Genomic DNA, 15997 nt, shown 5'->3' with positions numbered 1-15997 from the left:
TTTAGAATGACAAGAACATTTCTCATACAACACCATAACTGTCTTTAGACTAGGGGTGTCCAACCTTTTGGCTTCACTGGGCCGCATTGGCAAAAAAAATGTTTCTGGGGCCGCAACGCTGCAGCAAGACAGAGGAGGGAGCTGGCAAGACGGTAAACACCTGGGGGCAGCAGAGGAAAACACTGCATCGTCCTCAACCGGGGCCACACAAAATACTTCACGGGGCCGCAGGTTGGACACCCTTTTTTTTATACTGTGACAGTAGAGACCATAATAATGGTGTATTGTCAACAGTAAGGCTAAGATTTCAAAGAACTACGATGAAGCATCATTAATTAGGCATGACTTGATTGGCAAGCAGGCGATCAAGAAACTGTATTGAAGAGAATGAAATAACCTTGGAGTTTGACGTTACATAGCAGAGTGAATGAGTATGGATTTAGAATGGAAAAGATTGTTCTGATATTTTCTAAGACATTTATTTTAGAGGATACAATCAATTTTTGAGCACTGTGACTTTTTGATGGGTCTAGTCAGTACGAAAGTAGTTGAAAAAGTGAAGTTATGAGGTGATTTTTACTGGGTATCTATGGGGACAAAAGAATTTGAGGAGTAAGGTAGACCGTAAGAGTAGGGTGGGAGTTGATTGGGAGGACCAGGATTGGGATTGATGTCCCCAGCGGAAAGCAAGAGAAGGAGGAAGAAGGTATGGGGGAGGGGAGGTGAGGGGGCATTTGCTGCTGCGACATGGGTGAGGTGCACACAGGGAGAGAGGGGATGACCGAATGAAAGGGAGAAAGTGCAGGATCTTTAGAGTAGAGAATGACACGGTGACAAATTCATCATCGTTCCCGTCCCCGCGGATAACCGCGGGAAACCATTTTCATGTCATTCTTTAAGGAGAGAGGAAAGAATCAGAGTATAATTGGGCACAACCACTGATCCGCAAGCTTTGTTTTGAAGAATGCTGGTGTAGAAGGACCGAGGTTGAAATAGACACTAGAAAATGACATGGGATTATTTCCCGCGGTTGTCCGCGGGGACGGGAACAGTGATTAATTTTGTCACCGTGTCATTCTCTACTTTAGAGAATAGAAGAGGGTAAAGGATAAGAGGAAGGGAGAGGCAGTAGGTTTAAAGAGTGAAGGGTGAAGCGTTAAGGTGTTCAGTGGCTTGGGGAGAAGGGAAGGATTGGGAAAGGTAATAAAAAGTTTCAGTGAAAAAAGGATTCTATTAATAATACCATTACAGAATAACTATACATACCAAAAATTGGGTGATGAGAGTTGAAGAATGGCTTTGATCACCCACTGAATGATGACTCATGGTCTCTGAGGAGTCCTTTACCTAAGTTGTAGTAAGCAGTAATGTGTGCTGATTGCAACTTAAAAGGGTTTACCTGCACCCTCTAATAAAATCCCAATGTGCATGCGCTACTTATGTGCTAATATGTTTTAGGGGGGGGGGGCAAGGGGTCGTGTCTGTAGGTGGAGAGTAGATGCATCTGCCCAAATCAGTTAGTGCAGCCACATTGTCGCTCACTAACTAATTAGCGCATGATAAACACACGCGCCCTTACCACCTAAAAAATGGGTGGCAGCGAGGGCCAACGTGCTAAAGCTAAACCAATTGGCCCGTTTGCTTTGAGTGAGCCTGATCTCAGTGAGCCTACACCAGTGTCCCTCCCTGATGAAGAGGTGAAACTCGAGTCGGGGGGATGGGATTGGAAGAACGAACGAACAGTTCTAGGATTTTAACGGAGCACATATATTTTACTAGCACACAGTCATCAATGAGAATTAACAAAAACAACTACCCCCCTATTCAGATAAGTACATCAAGTTGATCTGTATTAGTTCATGGTCATGTAGGGAGGGCAGGGGACAGGTGAAGGCGATGATGGTCCCCTTGTTAACCTCATTGTAGTGACTTCACTATATTTTGGGTTACATGGTCTGAGCACTTCACAATAAGTATTTAAAATAAATTAAAGAAAGTAATATCATTAACAAGAGAATATAGCTGTGATTACAATATTATATACTGTTGTGTGTTTGACATAAGGCGGCTGCTGCCAATGGTGCAGTTTACAGAATCCGGACCTAAGTGTTTACATAGAAACGTGATGGCAGATAAACGTCAAATGACCCATCTGGTCTGCCAATCCGCAGTAACCATTATCTCTTTCTCTCTTTGAGAGATCCCACATGCCTATTGTGGCCACCGGGCCCTGGACTAGGCTGATAGCGCCCAGAGTGGACCACAGGAAAATTGCGCTGGCGTGCTGCTCAATAAGGAGACAGTCCCCACAGGCAAAATCTCAAATAAAATAGTCAAAAGGAAACCAGGTAATTAGTCAAAATCCTATCCAGGACAGGAAACAGAGGGTTAGAATAAAGGGCCATTACTCAGACTGGCAATGGGTCACTGGGACCGCTCCTGTTCAATATATTCATTAAAGACCTGGAAGCAGGAACAAAATGTGAGGTTATTAAATTTGCGGATGACACCAAATTATACAGCAGGTTTGAAAGCAAGGAGGACTGCAAAAATCTCCAAAAAGATCTGACAGCGCTGGAAGAGTGGGCCAAAAAGTGGCAAATGAGCTTCAACATAGGGAAATGCAAGGTCATGCATGTAGGGAAAAAGAACCCGATGTTCACTTACAAAATGGGGGGATCACCGCTAGGGGTGAGTAACCTTGAAAGAGACCTGGGAGTGATGGTAGACACATCATTGAAGGCGTCGGCGCAGTGCGTCACAGCCTCAAGGAAGGCAAACAGAATGTTGGGCATCATTAAGAATGGTATCACGACCAGGACGAAGGAAGTCATCCTACCACTGTATCGTGTAATGGTGCGCCCGCACCTGGAGTACTGTGTCTAGTACTGGTTGCCGTACCTCAAGAAAGACATGGCAGGACTTGAGAGAGTCCAGAGAAGAGCAACTAAGCTAATAAAGGGTATGGAAGACCTCTCATATAATGACAGTCTGAAGAAGCTGGGGCTTTTCTCCCTGGAAAAGCGGAGACTTAGAGGAGACATGATAGAAACCTTCAAGATCATGAAGGGCATAGAAAGAGTAGACAGGGACAGATTTTTCAAATTACGGGGAACCACAAGTACAAGGGGGCACTCAGAGAAATTGAAAGGGGAAAGGTTTAGAACAAACGCCAGGAAGTTCTTCTTCACTCAGAGGGTGGTGGATACATGGAACGCGCTACCGGAGGATGTGATAAGCAGGAGCACGCTACAGGGCTTCAAAGAGGGTCTGGACAGGTACCTGGAGAACAAAGGGATTGAAGGGTACAGATAGAAGTAGAGGTAGGTATTAGGGATAGGATTAGAGGCAGTTACAAAATTAGTCAGGGACACTGTTCAGGCAATTAGGCCTGATGGGCCGCCGCAAGAGCGGACCACTGAGCAGGATGGACCTCTGGTCTGCCCCAGCGGAGGCAACTTCTTATGTTCTTAGAATGGCAAACAAGCAAAAAGGAAAAATTCAAAGCAAAAATCCTGGTTAGCGAATCAGGATATACAAAGTCCCTGTGCCTTAGGAAGTTTGGCACAGCTTCCTGCAGCTAGGCCTCACCTGGACCTAGGCCTAACTCCGACCCTAGGACAGGGCCTTACTAAAAAGAGAGCTAATTTCACTGAGCACAGTGTAATAACTTTTACTGCTTTACTTCACACAACACAAACAAAAAGTTCAGGAGGCCCTCAGCTCCACTCCTGAGCTGGGGCAGGAGAGCTGTCAAGTTTGTCTTCCAATATCTTGCATATTCAGATAATCCCACCCAAGGTCTTGACAAACTTCTCCCTCATTGAAACAGCTCTCAGTCACTGTATGTTACTGCATTCAAACCAAAAGCAATGCAGTTAAAAAAAACACAAAACATTCCTTCAGCCAACAAACTGAGAAAATAACAGCAACAGTCCTTTATAACCTTCAAGCTAAAGAGCCCTTCCTCCCACCTGGGGCCTTGCACTGGGCCTCAGTAGTGCTGTGAGCCCAGATAACAAAAAGGAGAAAGTAAAAAAACTCTTTCCCACTAAGCTGCAGCCCTGGTAATTGTCCATAAAAGTCTAAGGTCTGATTGGCCAATCAGGCCTTAGATTAAGTGGGGATGGGCGGACCCGCTATGCCTAAGGCCTGATTGGTCCAGGCTTCTAGAGCCTGGGCCAATCAGGCCTTAGGCTTCAGCGGGATGGGCCGGGAAGGGGTGAGCCCGCCTCATTTCGACGAGGCGGGCTTACCGGCTAGACGGGCAAGAACCGTCTGGCCTGAAGAACAGGTTAGTTTGGAGGTTTGGGGGTTGTTAGCGCTGGGGGGGGTGCGTCTTCGGGCAGGAGGGATTGGACACTCTCCTGCCAGCGATCGCTAGTGTCGGGGTGGGAGGGAGATCGGTAATGTCGGGGGGGGGGCGGTTGGTAGTGTCGGGGGGGGGAGGCGGTCGGTAGTGTCGGAGGGGGGGCATCCGATCGGACAGGCCGCGGCCCGCTATACTTATAGCGGCAGAGAGATCCCTTGCCGCGATAAGTATAGCGGGCCGTGCCTAATCTAACCCAATTCTCTAACCAGCGTCTGTAACATGGACGCCGGTTACAGAATCGGGGTTTTAGTGTAGGCCGATTCTGAATAGGACGCCTCTCCCGGGCGTCCTATACAGAATCAGGGCCTAGGTGTCTTGCGGGCCTCGCCTTCAATATAGGCGGCCTGCCTGGGGAGCATTTTTTTAAAAAAACGTGCATTCCGATTGGCTGATTAGACAGCTGTAGGACGCCTACAGCTGCCTAAAATCGGGACGCACTTTTGGAGAATCAGGGCCGACATGTCTTAGATTTAATTTTTATGTCTCATGAATGTACTGTATATGCCTACTTGATGGCATATTGGAGGTAGAAAAAGTAGATTGGTCAGATCATAGCTTGTTAACCTTTGTTTTTAGGCCATCCTATGAGACTAAGAAGAAAGTGCAGACACGGAGAATAAGACCACAATTTGATGTTAAAGAATTAGATGTTAATTAGATGAAATAGATACTGTAGACACTATGGTGACACAATGGAATTATAGTTTAATTGATGCTTTGAATTTGGTGGAGCCTGAAAAAGTAATACATAGTAACATATTAGATGACAGCAGATAAAGACCCGAATGGTCCATCCAGTCTGCCCAATCTGATTCAATTTAAATTTTTTAATTTTTTTTTCTTAGCTATTTCTGGGCAAGAATTCAAAGCTCTGGTACTGTGCTTGGGTTCCAACTGCCGAAATCTCCGTTAAAACCTACTCCAGCCCATCTACACCCTCCCAGCCACTGAAGCCCTCCCCATCCCATCCCCCACCAAACGGCCATACATAGACACAGACCGTGTAAGCCTGCCCAGTACTGGCCTTAGTTCAATATTTAATATTATTTTCTGATTCTAGATCCTCTGTGTTCATCCCACACTTCTTTGAACTCAGTCACAGTTTTACTCTCCACCACCTCTCTCGGTAGTGCATTCCAGGCATCCACCACCCCCTCCGTAAAGTAGAACTTCCTAACATTGCCTTTGAATCTACCACCCCTCAACCTCATATTATGTCTTCTGGTTTTACCATTTTCCTTTCTCTGGAAAATATTTTGTTCTACGTTAATACCCTTCAAGTATCTGAACGTCTGAATCATATCTCCCCTGTCCCTCCTTTCCTCTAGGGTATACATATTCAGGGCTTCCAGTCTCTCCTCATATGTCTTCTGGCGCAAGCCTCCTATCATTTTTGTCGCCCTCCTCTGGACCGCCTCAAGTCTTCTTATGTCCTTCGCCAGATACAGTCTCCAAAACTAAACACAATACTCCAAGTGGGGTCTCACCAATGACCTGTACAGGGGCATCAACACCTTCTTCCTTCTATTAGCTACACCTCTCTTTATAGAAACATAGAAACATAGAAAATGACGGCAGAAAAGGGCTATAGCCCACCAAGTCTGCCCATTCCAATTATCCGCCCCCCAGAGTTCACTCCCTTAGAGATCCCACGTGAGTATTGTGACAAACCTGTGGCCAGCTTTGTCCCTGTATGGGATAAAAGCAAAACACGGTCCCTGGTCAGAAGGGCTGACCAGGTTAAAAGTAAAAGTTTGGTTTTGGCTGACTACCCCTCAGACAGTGAGGTAGAGCAGGAGAGGCAGGAACATAGATACATCCAGCAGAGGGTGCCATCTCAGGACAGGTACCCTAGAAAGCCTGAGAGGACTCTTATGGAGAAGTGGAGTCCTAGGGCTGGGAGGTATGCTCATTACCAGCCTAGGAGAAACCTGAGTTATTTCCCTAGGGATTTCCTGCCTAACACAGCTGCTCTGAGGAGAGAGGGGTGGGGCTTTAACCAACATAAAAGCAGAGTATGGAATCTCAGTAAGGGGAGCAGGGAAAGCCGGGACAGAGCTAGGGCTAACGAGCTCAGGCAGCGGCAGGAGAGACAGCAGAGCTGGGAGGCAGATGAGGGGAGAAGTCTCTCTCCTCCAGCCCGCAGCAGTGAGGACGTGGAGATGACGGAGAACTACCTCAATTCCACCCCAGAGGCTGCTGAGCAGACAGAGGCTATGGACATTGCTGAGCCATTGCTGGAAGCTAGCCATTTCCCCACTGACATGGAGGTTAGTTGTTAAAGGGAAGGAAGCAAGGCTGTGCTTGTGCTGTTTCCCGTAACCCAAGCCCAGCTGACAGAGATTAGGAGAAGAGCAGGAAAATCTCTCCAGAGAGCTTTGTTTATTCAAGGAACCTTATCTGTACGGGTGTGAAAGCTCCGTGGGAAAACCCCAAGTAAAGTTCACAGCTTTAATAATGCCTTATTGTGTTCCGTCGGCCAGGAAACCCAGCTGATTATAACGAGCTGTGAAGCCTGCTCTGCAAGCCTGTCCGTGTCTCAGCTAGGTAAGCTGAAGCGTTTAAGAAATTCAGTACTAAGTTTTGAAACTGTAATTACTCTGGCTGTAGTCACAAGGTGTGCCAAGTTTGAAAGTCTTATTTTCTTGATATTTTTCATTTGCCATAAGAACATAAGAACATAAGAACATAAGAAGCGCCATCTCCGGATCAGACCTTCGGTCCATCAAGTCCGGCGATCCGCACACGCGGAGGCCCTGCCAGGTAAACACCTGGTTTATTTTATAGCCAACCATACTTTATATGCCTCTCTCAAGGAGATATGCATCTAGTTTGCTTTTGAAGCCTAGGACTGTCGATTCTGCAATAATCTCCCCTGGGAGAGTATTCCAGATGCCAACCACTCTCTGTGTGAAGCAGAACTTTCTGACATTAGTCCTGAACTTGTCCCCCCTTAGCTTCATTTCATGTCCTCTTGTCCGTGTCAAATTGGACAATGTAAATAATCTTCTCTGCTCTATTTTGTCGATTCCTTTCAGTATTTTGAAGGTCTCGATCATATCCCCACGCAGTCTCCTTTTCTCAAGGGAGAACAATCCCAGTGTTTTAAGTCGATCCTCATATACCAGTTTCTCCATACCCTTCACTAGTTTGGTTGCTCGTCTCTGCACCCTCTCCAGCAGTTTTATATCCTTCTTTAGGTAGGGAGACCAATGTTGGACACAGTATTCCAAGTGGGGTCTGACCATTGCCCTATAAAGCGGCATTATAACTTTCTCCGATCTACTCGAGATTCCTTTCTTTATCATGCCCAACATTCTATTTGCCTTCTTTGCCGCTGCCGCGCATTGTGCTGACGGCTTCAGGGTCCTATCTATCAGTACACCCAGATCCCTTTCTTGTACACTTTTTCCCAGACTTGCACCTGACATTCTGTACTCATATTCCTTATTCTTACTGCCTAAATGCATTACCTTGCATTTCTCCACGTTGAACTTCATCTGCCATTTCTCCGCCCATTTTTCTAACCGACACAAATCGCTCTGGAGTTCCTCACTATCCTCCTGCGATCTGATTGCCCGGCAGAGTTTTGTGTCATCTGCAAACTTGATGATCTCACTGGATGTTCCGTTTTCCAAGTCATTGATATAAATATTAAAAAGGATCGGTCCAAGTACTGAGCCCTGGGGTACACCACTAGTCACTATCTCCCAGTCGGAGAACTTCCCATTAATGCCCACTCTCTGCTTCCTGTTATCCAGCCATTTGCCTATCCATCTTTGTATATCTCCCTCTATGCCATGGCTTTGTAGTTTCCTGAGAAGTCTTTCGTGTGGAACTTTGTCGAACGCTTTCTGGAAGTCCAAGTATATTATGTCCACCGGCTTTCCACTATCAATTTGCTCATTCACGGTCTCAAAGAATTGGAGTAAATTCGTCAAACACGATTTCCCTTTCCTGAATCCATGTTGACTGGGTTTCATCAAGTCGTGTGTGTCCAAGTGCTGAACTATGCTATCCTTGATCAGTGATTCAATCATCTTGCCTGGGACAGATGTAAGACTCACAGGTCTATAATTGCCCGGTTCTCCTCTCGATCCTTTTTTGAAAATTGGCGTGACGTTCGCTTTCTTCCAGTCGTCTGGTATCTGACCAGTTCTGATTGACAGGTTTGCAAGTTTTTGCAATAACTCTCCGATTTCAACCTTCAATTCCTTCAAGACTCTTGGGCGAATTTCATCCGGTCCAGGGGATTTGTCACTTTTAAGTTTGTCGATCTGGTAGTATATCTGATCTAAGTTCACTTCAACTGTGGTGAGGCTGTCCTCTATTTCTCCTGTAAACAGTTTCTCCGCTTCAGGTATTGTTGAGGTGTCCTCCTTCGTAAAGACGGACGCAAAGAAGGAATTTAGTTTGTCTGCGATCTGTTTATCTTCCTTGATGTACCCTTTTCTTCCCTTGTCGTCCAGGGGTCCCACTGCCTCTTTTGCAGTTTTTTTCCCCTTCACGTATCTAAAGAAGGGCTTGAAGTTTTTGGCCTCCCGGGCTATTTTTTCCTCATAGTCCTGTTTTGCATCCCTCACCGCCTTGTGACATTTCTTCTGTTCATCTTTATGTTTGTTCCAGGCTTCGGTTGTCTTTGTGCATTTCCATTTTTTGAAAGAGTCCTTCTTTTCTTTTATGGCTTCCTTCACCTGTATGGTAAGCCATGCCGGTTTTCCTTTGCCTTTAGTTCTCCGATCTTTAGAAATCCTCGGAATGTAGAGATCTTGCGCTTCTGCAATAGTATTTTTCAATAGGCACCATGCCTGATCTACTGTTTCAAGTTTGTCCACCATCTTCTCGAGTCGTTTTGTTACCATGGCTCTCATGCAATCGTATTTACCCTTTTTAAAGTTTAAGGTGGTGGTTAAGGTTTTGGCATGTTTCCCTTTCCCGATGTCCAGTTTAAAGTTGATTACATTGTGATCACTCGTTCCCAGTGGAGCCATGACTTCTACTTCTGTTATCGGTCCCGTGAGACCATTTAGGACCAAGTCCAAGGTGGCGTCGCCTCTTGTCGGCTCTTTTACCATTTGCTCCAGGAAGCAATCCCCTAGCACCTCCAGGAACTTTGCCTCCTTGCCGCAGTTGGAGGCTCCTAGTTTCCAGTCTATTCCTGGGAGATTGAAGTCTCCCAATATAACTACATTGCCTGTCTTGCATACTTGTTTGATTTCCTCCATCATTTCTGAGTCAGTGTCTTCCGCCTGTCCTGGGGGACGATAGTAAAGGCCAATTTTTGTATCTGCGCCATTTTGACCAGGAATTTTGATCCAGAGGGACTCCAGCTTCTCTTTCCTGTCTGTTGTAATCATTCCAACAGAATCTATTCCTTCCTTAACATATAGGGCAATACCTCCATCTTTCTGCCCTTCTCGATCCCTTCTATATAGTTTGTATCCCTGTAGTACTGTGTCCCATTTGTTTTCTTCATTCCACCATGTTTCTGTTATGCCAATGATATCCATGTTCTCATGTCTTGCTATCGTCTCTAGTTCTCCCATTTTCTTTCCTAGACTTCTAGCATTTGTATACATGCATCTAAGTTCCCTTCGTGTTACCTTTTTGGACCTTCTACTCTTGGCTGTCCTTACAGTTTCATTTACGGTATCCTTTACTGCTCCTGTGTTATCTCCCATGTTTGCTGTGTGGTCATCCCCTCCTGTGTCTGAGTTGTCCCTTCCTGCTTGTTCTCCTTTGTTGGCTGTGAAGTTGACCTCTCTTGTGTATGAGTAGTAGTCCTTTGTTCCTACGTCGGGGCATCCTGTTGTCCGTACCATCGACCGGTGGTCGACTGTCGGCTTTCCCCTGTCCTTCAGTTTAAAGCCTTCTCTATTGCTTTCTTCATGTTGCCTGCCAAAACTCTTGCTCCTTCCTTGTTGAGGTGTAGTCCATCCCTTCTGTAGTACTTGCTTTTTCCCCAGAACGCCGTCCAGTTTCGCACGAAGTCGAAGCCTTCGTCTTCGCACCATCGTCTCATCCAGGCGTTGATCGCTTGCAATTCCCCTTGTCTCTTTCCATCTGCTCTTGGTACAGGAAGGATTTCAGAGAAGGCCACCTTCACCTCCCTGATCTTCAGTTGTCTTCCGAGTGAGCGGAGCTGGCCCTTCATCTCTTCCCTGTCATACTTCCGCCCGCTCACATCATTTGTTCCCACGTGGATAAGCACAGTGGTGTCCACTCCCCCTGCTCCATCTATGATCCTGGAGATCCTGTTGGTCACATCCTTTACTCTTGCTCCAGGCAGACAGGTGACGACTCTGTCCTCTCTTCCTCCTGCGGTGTGGCTGTCCACGTGTCGTATAATGGAGTCGCCTATGATGATCCCCATCTTCTTTATTCGGGAGTTCCTTGGGGGGCGTAGGTCCACGTCCTTGGAGTAGGGCCAGTCTTCTTCCTCCAATGATACTCTTGAAATTGTTTCCTGTTCTTTGAGCGGGGGGACATCTTCCTGTGCTCTCACTATTCCTCCTGGTGTGCGGTTGTCTCCTACCTCGTCTTCGTTTTCTTCTGTGTTTGCATGGGTGTCTTCTCTATTCACATGGGTTTCCTGAGTACAGTTTTCCAGCCCTGGGATCTCTACGTGGTGCTGATGGGCTTCCTCTATGAACATTTCTAGATCCTTGACCTCGTCGTTTGGGCTGTACTCCACTAGAATCTTCTCCTGTGCTCGGATTCTGTCTTCAAGTTCTATCACTGTTCCCTCCAATAGTCTTACCTGACATTTCAAGCTATCCATCTCCATGCATCGATCGCAAATGTATGCCTGGATCCCCGAAGGGAGGTAGTCATACATATTGCAGTCGATGCAGAAGACAGGAAAGCTCATCTTCTGACTTCCTTGGGCTTCCATTTCGTGCTTTACTCGTGGGTTGTCTGAGTGATTTGATGTGACCTACTTGTGCTCTTTTTTCCTACTGATCCTACCTCCCCCTTTCCTTCTGACTTCCTGACTGCAGGCTTCCTATTTGAGTGAGTCTGTTTGTGTTACAGTGCCTGTGTGCTTGTGTCCCTTGCCTGCTGCTTCCTTGCTTGTCGGTTCCTTACCGGTCAGTTCTCCTCTGGTGTTCTTGAGAGTGTAGCGCTCGTCCCTTGCAAGGCCCTTCGCAAAGGCGCTCTCGCTAAGGCGAGCGCCTTTGCCGCTCGCCTTCGCCGCGCGCCGAACGGCTGCGCGCCGTTGGCTCCGCCCCTTTTCAAGGGGGAGTCCGACGCTGCCTCCGACGCGGTGGGGGTGGGCGGAGCGTACTCTCGCCGCTTCCCCGAACTTTCAGCTCTCACTTGCCTCCTTCTCCTGCTCTGCCCCGACTCTGGCCGCTTCCTGGTTGCTGAGCACGCTGCTTTCTGCCTCTCCTGTGCTCAGCACCAGCACCACGAGTTGCCGCGTTGGCTCCGCCCCTTTTCAAGGGGGAGTCCGACGCTGCCTCCGACGCGGTGGGGGTGGGCGGAGCGTACTCTCGCCGCTTCCCCGAACTTTCAGCTCTCACTTGCCTCCTTCTCCTGCTCTGCCCCGACTCTGGCCGCTGCCTTTTTCCCTGGTGAAGAGGACTGTAGTTAAACTGGAAAGTCCAGGGTATTGAACTGTATGTGGCATTTATAGCAAGCCATTCTGACAACTGCAAGTTATTTTGTATTTTATAATTTTTTTGCCATGACATACGGGTGGCTGATGGTATTCAGACCCCCGGGTTCAATAAAGCTCAAGAACATTATTTTGTAACAAGACTTACCTGTGTGGTCTTCTCTTTATAAGTTACTCTCAGTGTGGCCTGGCAGACTAGGCAGGCGCCTAGGTCTGTTCTACCCTGAAAAGCCTTCCTCCAACCTGAGGAGGCCACGCCGACAGGCCAGAACTCAACACACTTAGTCCCTCTGCTGGGATAAGGGATAAGTGTGTCACAGTATCCCATTTCCTCTTAAAATCCATCACGCTGCTGGCCTCAATCACCTGCAGTGGGAGTCCATTCCAATGATCCACCACTCTCTCGGTGAAGAAGTACTTTCTGGAGTCGCTATGAAATTTCCCTCCTCTGATTTTCAGCGGACGCCCTCTGGTGGTTGTACAGAGGTGAGTACAGCCGCAATTTTTTTAGTCTTTCTTCATACGTGAGATCCTTGAGCCCCAAGACCATCCTGGTCGCCATTCGTTGAACCGACTCGATCCTCAGTATGTCCTTACGGTAGTGTGGTCTCCAGAACTGAACACAGTACTCCAAGTGAGGCCTCACCATGGATCTGTACAATGGCATCATGACTTCAGGTATCCTGCTGACAAAACCTTTACGGATACAACCCATCATCTGTCTTGCCCTGGAGGAAGCTTTCTCCACTTGATTGGCAGCCTTCATGTCCTCACTAATAATCACCCCTAGATCGCGTTCTGCCGTGGTCTTAATCAAGGTCTCACCATTCAGTACATAAGTTCTACGCGGATTTCTCTTGCCCAGGTGCATTATCTTGCATTTTTTAGCGTTGAAGCCTAGCTGCCAAGTAGTTGACCATCTTTCCAGCAGCAGTAGATCGTGTGTCATATTGTCAGGTAATAAGCTTTTGTCTACTATGTTGCAAAGTTTGGCGTTGTCAGCGAACAGTGCTACCCTTCCTTTAAGTCCTTGCGTCATATCTCTTATGAATAAATTGAATAGAATCGGGCCCAGGACTGAGCCCTGCGGCACCCCACTGATCACGTCCGACGCCTCGGATGGGGTACCGTTCACCACCACCCTCTGAAGTCTACCGCTCAGCCAATCCCCAACCCATGTAGTTAGAGTGTCTCCTAATCCCATCGTTTTCAACTTGTTCAATAGCCTTCGGTGTGGGACGCTATCAAATGCTTTACTGAAGTCCAAATATACCACGTCCAGTGACTCTCCGGCATCCAGTTGTCTAGTAACCCAGTCAAAAAAGCTAATCAGATTAGATTGGCAGGATCTACCCTGGGTGAACCCGTGTTGGTGGGGGTCTCGTAGGTTTTTCTTGTCTAGGATTGTGTCAAGGTTCCGTTTGATCAGAGTTTCCATGAGTTTACACACTATAGACGTGAGACTCACTGGTCTGTAGTTTGTTGTCTCTGTCCTGCAGCCCTTTTTGTGGAGTGGGATTACGTTAGCGGTTTCCAGTCCAAGGGGACTCTTCCTGTGCGTAGGGAAAGATTGAAAAGCACAGATAATGGTTCTGCCAGGACTTCACTTAACTCCCTGAGCATCCTGGGGTGTAGGTTGTCCGGTCCCATGGCTTTGTTTACTTTGAGTCTTGATAGTTCGTTGTAGACGCTACTGGGCATAAACTCGAAATCTTGAAACGGGTCTTTCTGGTTATCTCCCGTCTGAAGCTGTGGACCAGCTCCTGGCGCTTCACAGGTGAAGACTGAACAGAGGTATTCGTTTAGTAGTTCTGCCTTGGCAGAATCTGATTCCACAAAGTTACCGTCCGATTGCTTCAGCCGTTCTATCCCATCTTTGTTTCTTTTCCTGTCACTAATATAGCTAAAGAAAGATTTATCCCCTTTCTTAATATTCCGTGCTAGCTCTTCTTCCATTCGGAGTTTGGCCTCTCTGACTTCTTTTTTGACAGATTTAGCTCTGTCTAGATAGTCCTCTTTCGCCCCCTGGTTTCCTAAATATTTGTAGGTGATGAATGCTTCCTTTTTCTTTTTAACTAGGTCTGATATTTTTTTAGTGAACCATTGGGGTCTTTTGGTTCTCCTGCGTTTACTTACTGTTCTTAAGTATCGGTTTGTTGCTTCATGTAGGATGGACTTCAGAGACGACCACATATCCTCTAAATTGTCAGATTTTGTTTGTTTATATAGCTCCTGATGGACAAAATCTCCCATGCGGTTGATGTCTGTGCCTCTAATATTGAGAACCCTTGTTGCTGTGTTTGACTTAGAGAAACCTTTCTTGAGGTTGAGCCATACCATATTATGGTCGCTGGAGGCCAGTATATCACCTACTGAGACGTCCGAGATGCTATCTCCGTTGGTGAGTACCAGGTCTAGTATCGCCTGGTCCCTGGTGGGTTCCAATACCATTTGCTTGAGACATGCACCTTTTATGGAGGTTAATATTCTTTTACTGCTACCTGTAGTCGCGGAGAGTGTGTTCCAATCTGCATCGGGCATGTTGAAGTCTCCTAGCATTACTGTGTCCCCGCGTAGTGTGATGCTCTCTATGTCCTCGATTAATTCCATGTCTTTGTTTTCCTGTTGCCTGGGAGGTCTGTATATCACATCAAGGTATAGGCATTTTTCATTCCCTCTGGCCAGGTTCACCCAGAGGGATTCCCCGGTGTATCTTACATCTGTGATTCTGGTAGTTTTGATGCTTTCCTTGGTGTATAGCGCTACACCTCCTCCCGATTTACCTTCCCTGTCGCAACGAAGTAGGTTGTAGCCTGGTATGACCATATCTCACCCATGCGAGTCCGTGAACCAGGTTTCGGATATGGCTATCACATCAAGATTGGCATTTGTTATTTCAGTCTCCAATTCTAGAATTTTATTGCCCAAGCTGTGTGCATTAACATACATAGCCCTCCATATCTGCGGAGAGATTCCCTTATGAGTTAGTGTGGCTCCTAAATTATTATTCATAATTCTCCCTGAATTATCGTGGATATCATTGGTACCTACCTTAGACTCATTAGTGCGACTTGCCTCCTCAGGGTGGCTTCTTACTGCTCTGGGATATAAGTATGTACCCTCCCCCAACTTACCCAGTTTAAAACCCTATGGAGTAGGCGGGCCAGTCGATGTCCAAATATGCTCCTACCTCTTCTGGTCAGGTGGAGTCCGTCTGGTCCTTGCAGTCCCTGGAGCATCTCGCCGTGGTCTAGGAATCCAAAGTTCATTTCTACACACCATTCGCGTAGCCATTCGTTAGTCCTTTAGATGCGCTCTTCTCTAGCTCTGCCTTTGTTTCTTACTGGAAGAATTGATGAAAAGACCACCTGTGCTCCTATCTGCGTCAACTTCTTTCCCAGTGCGCCAAAGTCTCTGGGAATGTTCTCTGTGGTACTCCTAGTAGTGTCGTTTGTGCCCACATGGATGAGAAACATGGGATAATGATCATTAGGTTTTAGAAGTTTGTCAAGCTGGTAGTAATATCCTGGATCCTTGCTCCAGGGAGACAGCAGACCTCTCTTGACTGTAAATTAGGCCTGCAAATTGGTCCCTCGGTGCCCCTTAGCATGGAGTCTCTAATGACTACCACTCTACGTTCCTTCCGGGGGGGCCGGTCTGTGAGCCCTGGATTCGAAGCTGAGAGCTGGGCATCCTCCTGAACCCCCTCTGCTATTTCCTCGGTGGTTCCTTCTTGTAAGATCTGAAATCTGTTTCTGAGAGTGAGTTGTGGTATTGATGTAGAACTACCCTGTTGGAGAGAAAAAGAAGAAGAAGAAAGTGAGAATGAGGTGGGTTTTCTTCGCTTGCCCATAGAGGAGGTTACCAATTGCCAGGGGCCGGCATTTCCAATCATCTCCTGTACTCCAATCGTTGTATTTAGGGCTGTAGGTTTGGGCGTGTCGAGGATGGACCTGTTGTGGGTTCTCTCTGTGATGTGTGACAGTTCCAGGATGGCATCGTCG

The sequence above is a fragment of the Geotrypetes seraphini genome, chromosome 3 (genome assembly GCF_902459505.1).
Source record: "Geotrypetes seraphini chromosome 3, aGeoSer1.1, whole genome shotgun sequence".
Classification (NCBI taxonomy): Eukaryota; Metazoa; Chordata; class Amphibia; order Gymnophiona; family Dermophiidae; genus Geotrypetes; species Geotrypetes seraphini.
The sequence above is the reverse complement of the archived record's forward strand: the minus strand, read 5'-3'. Positions refer to the sequence as shown.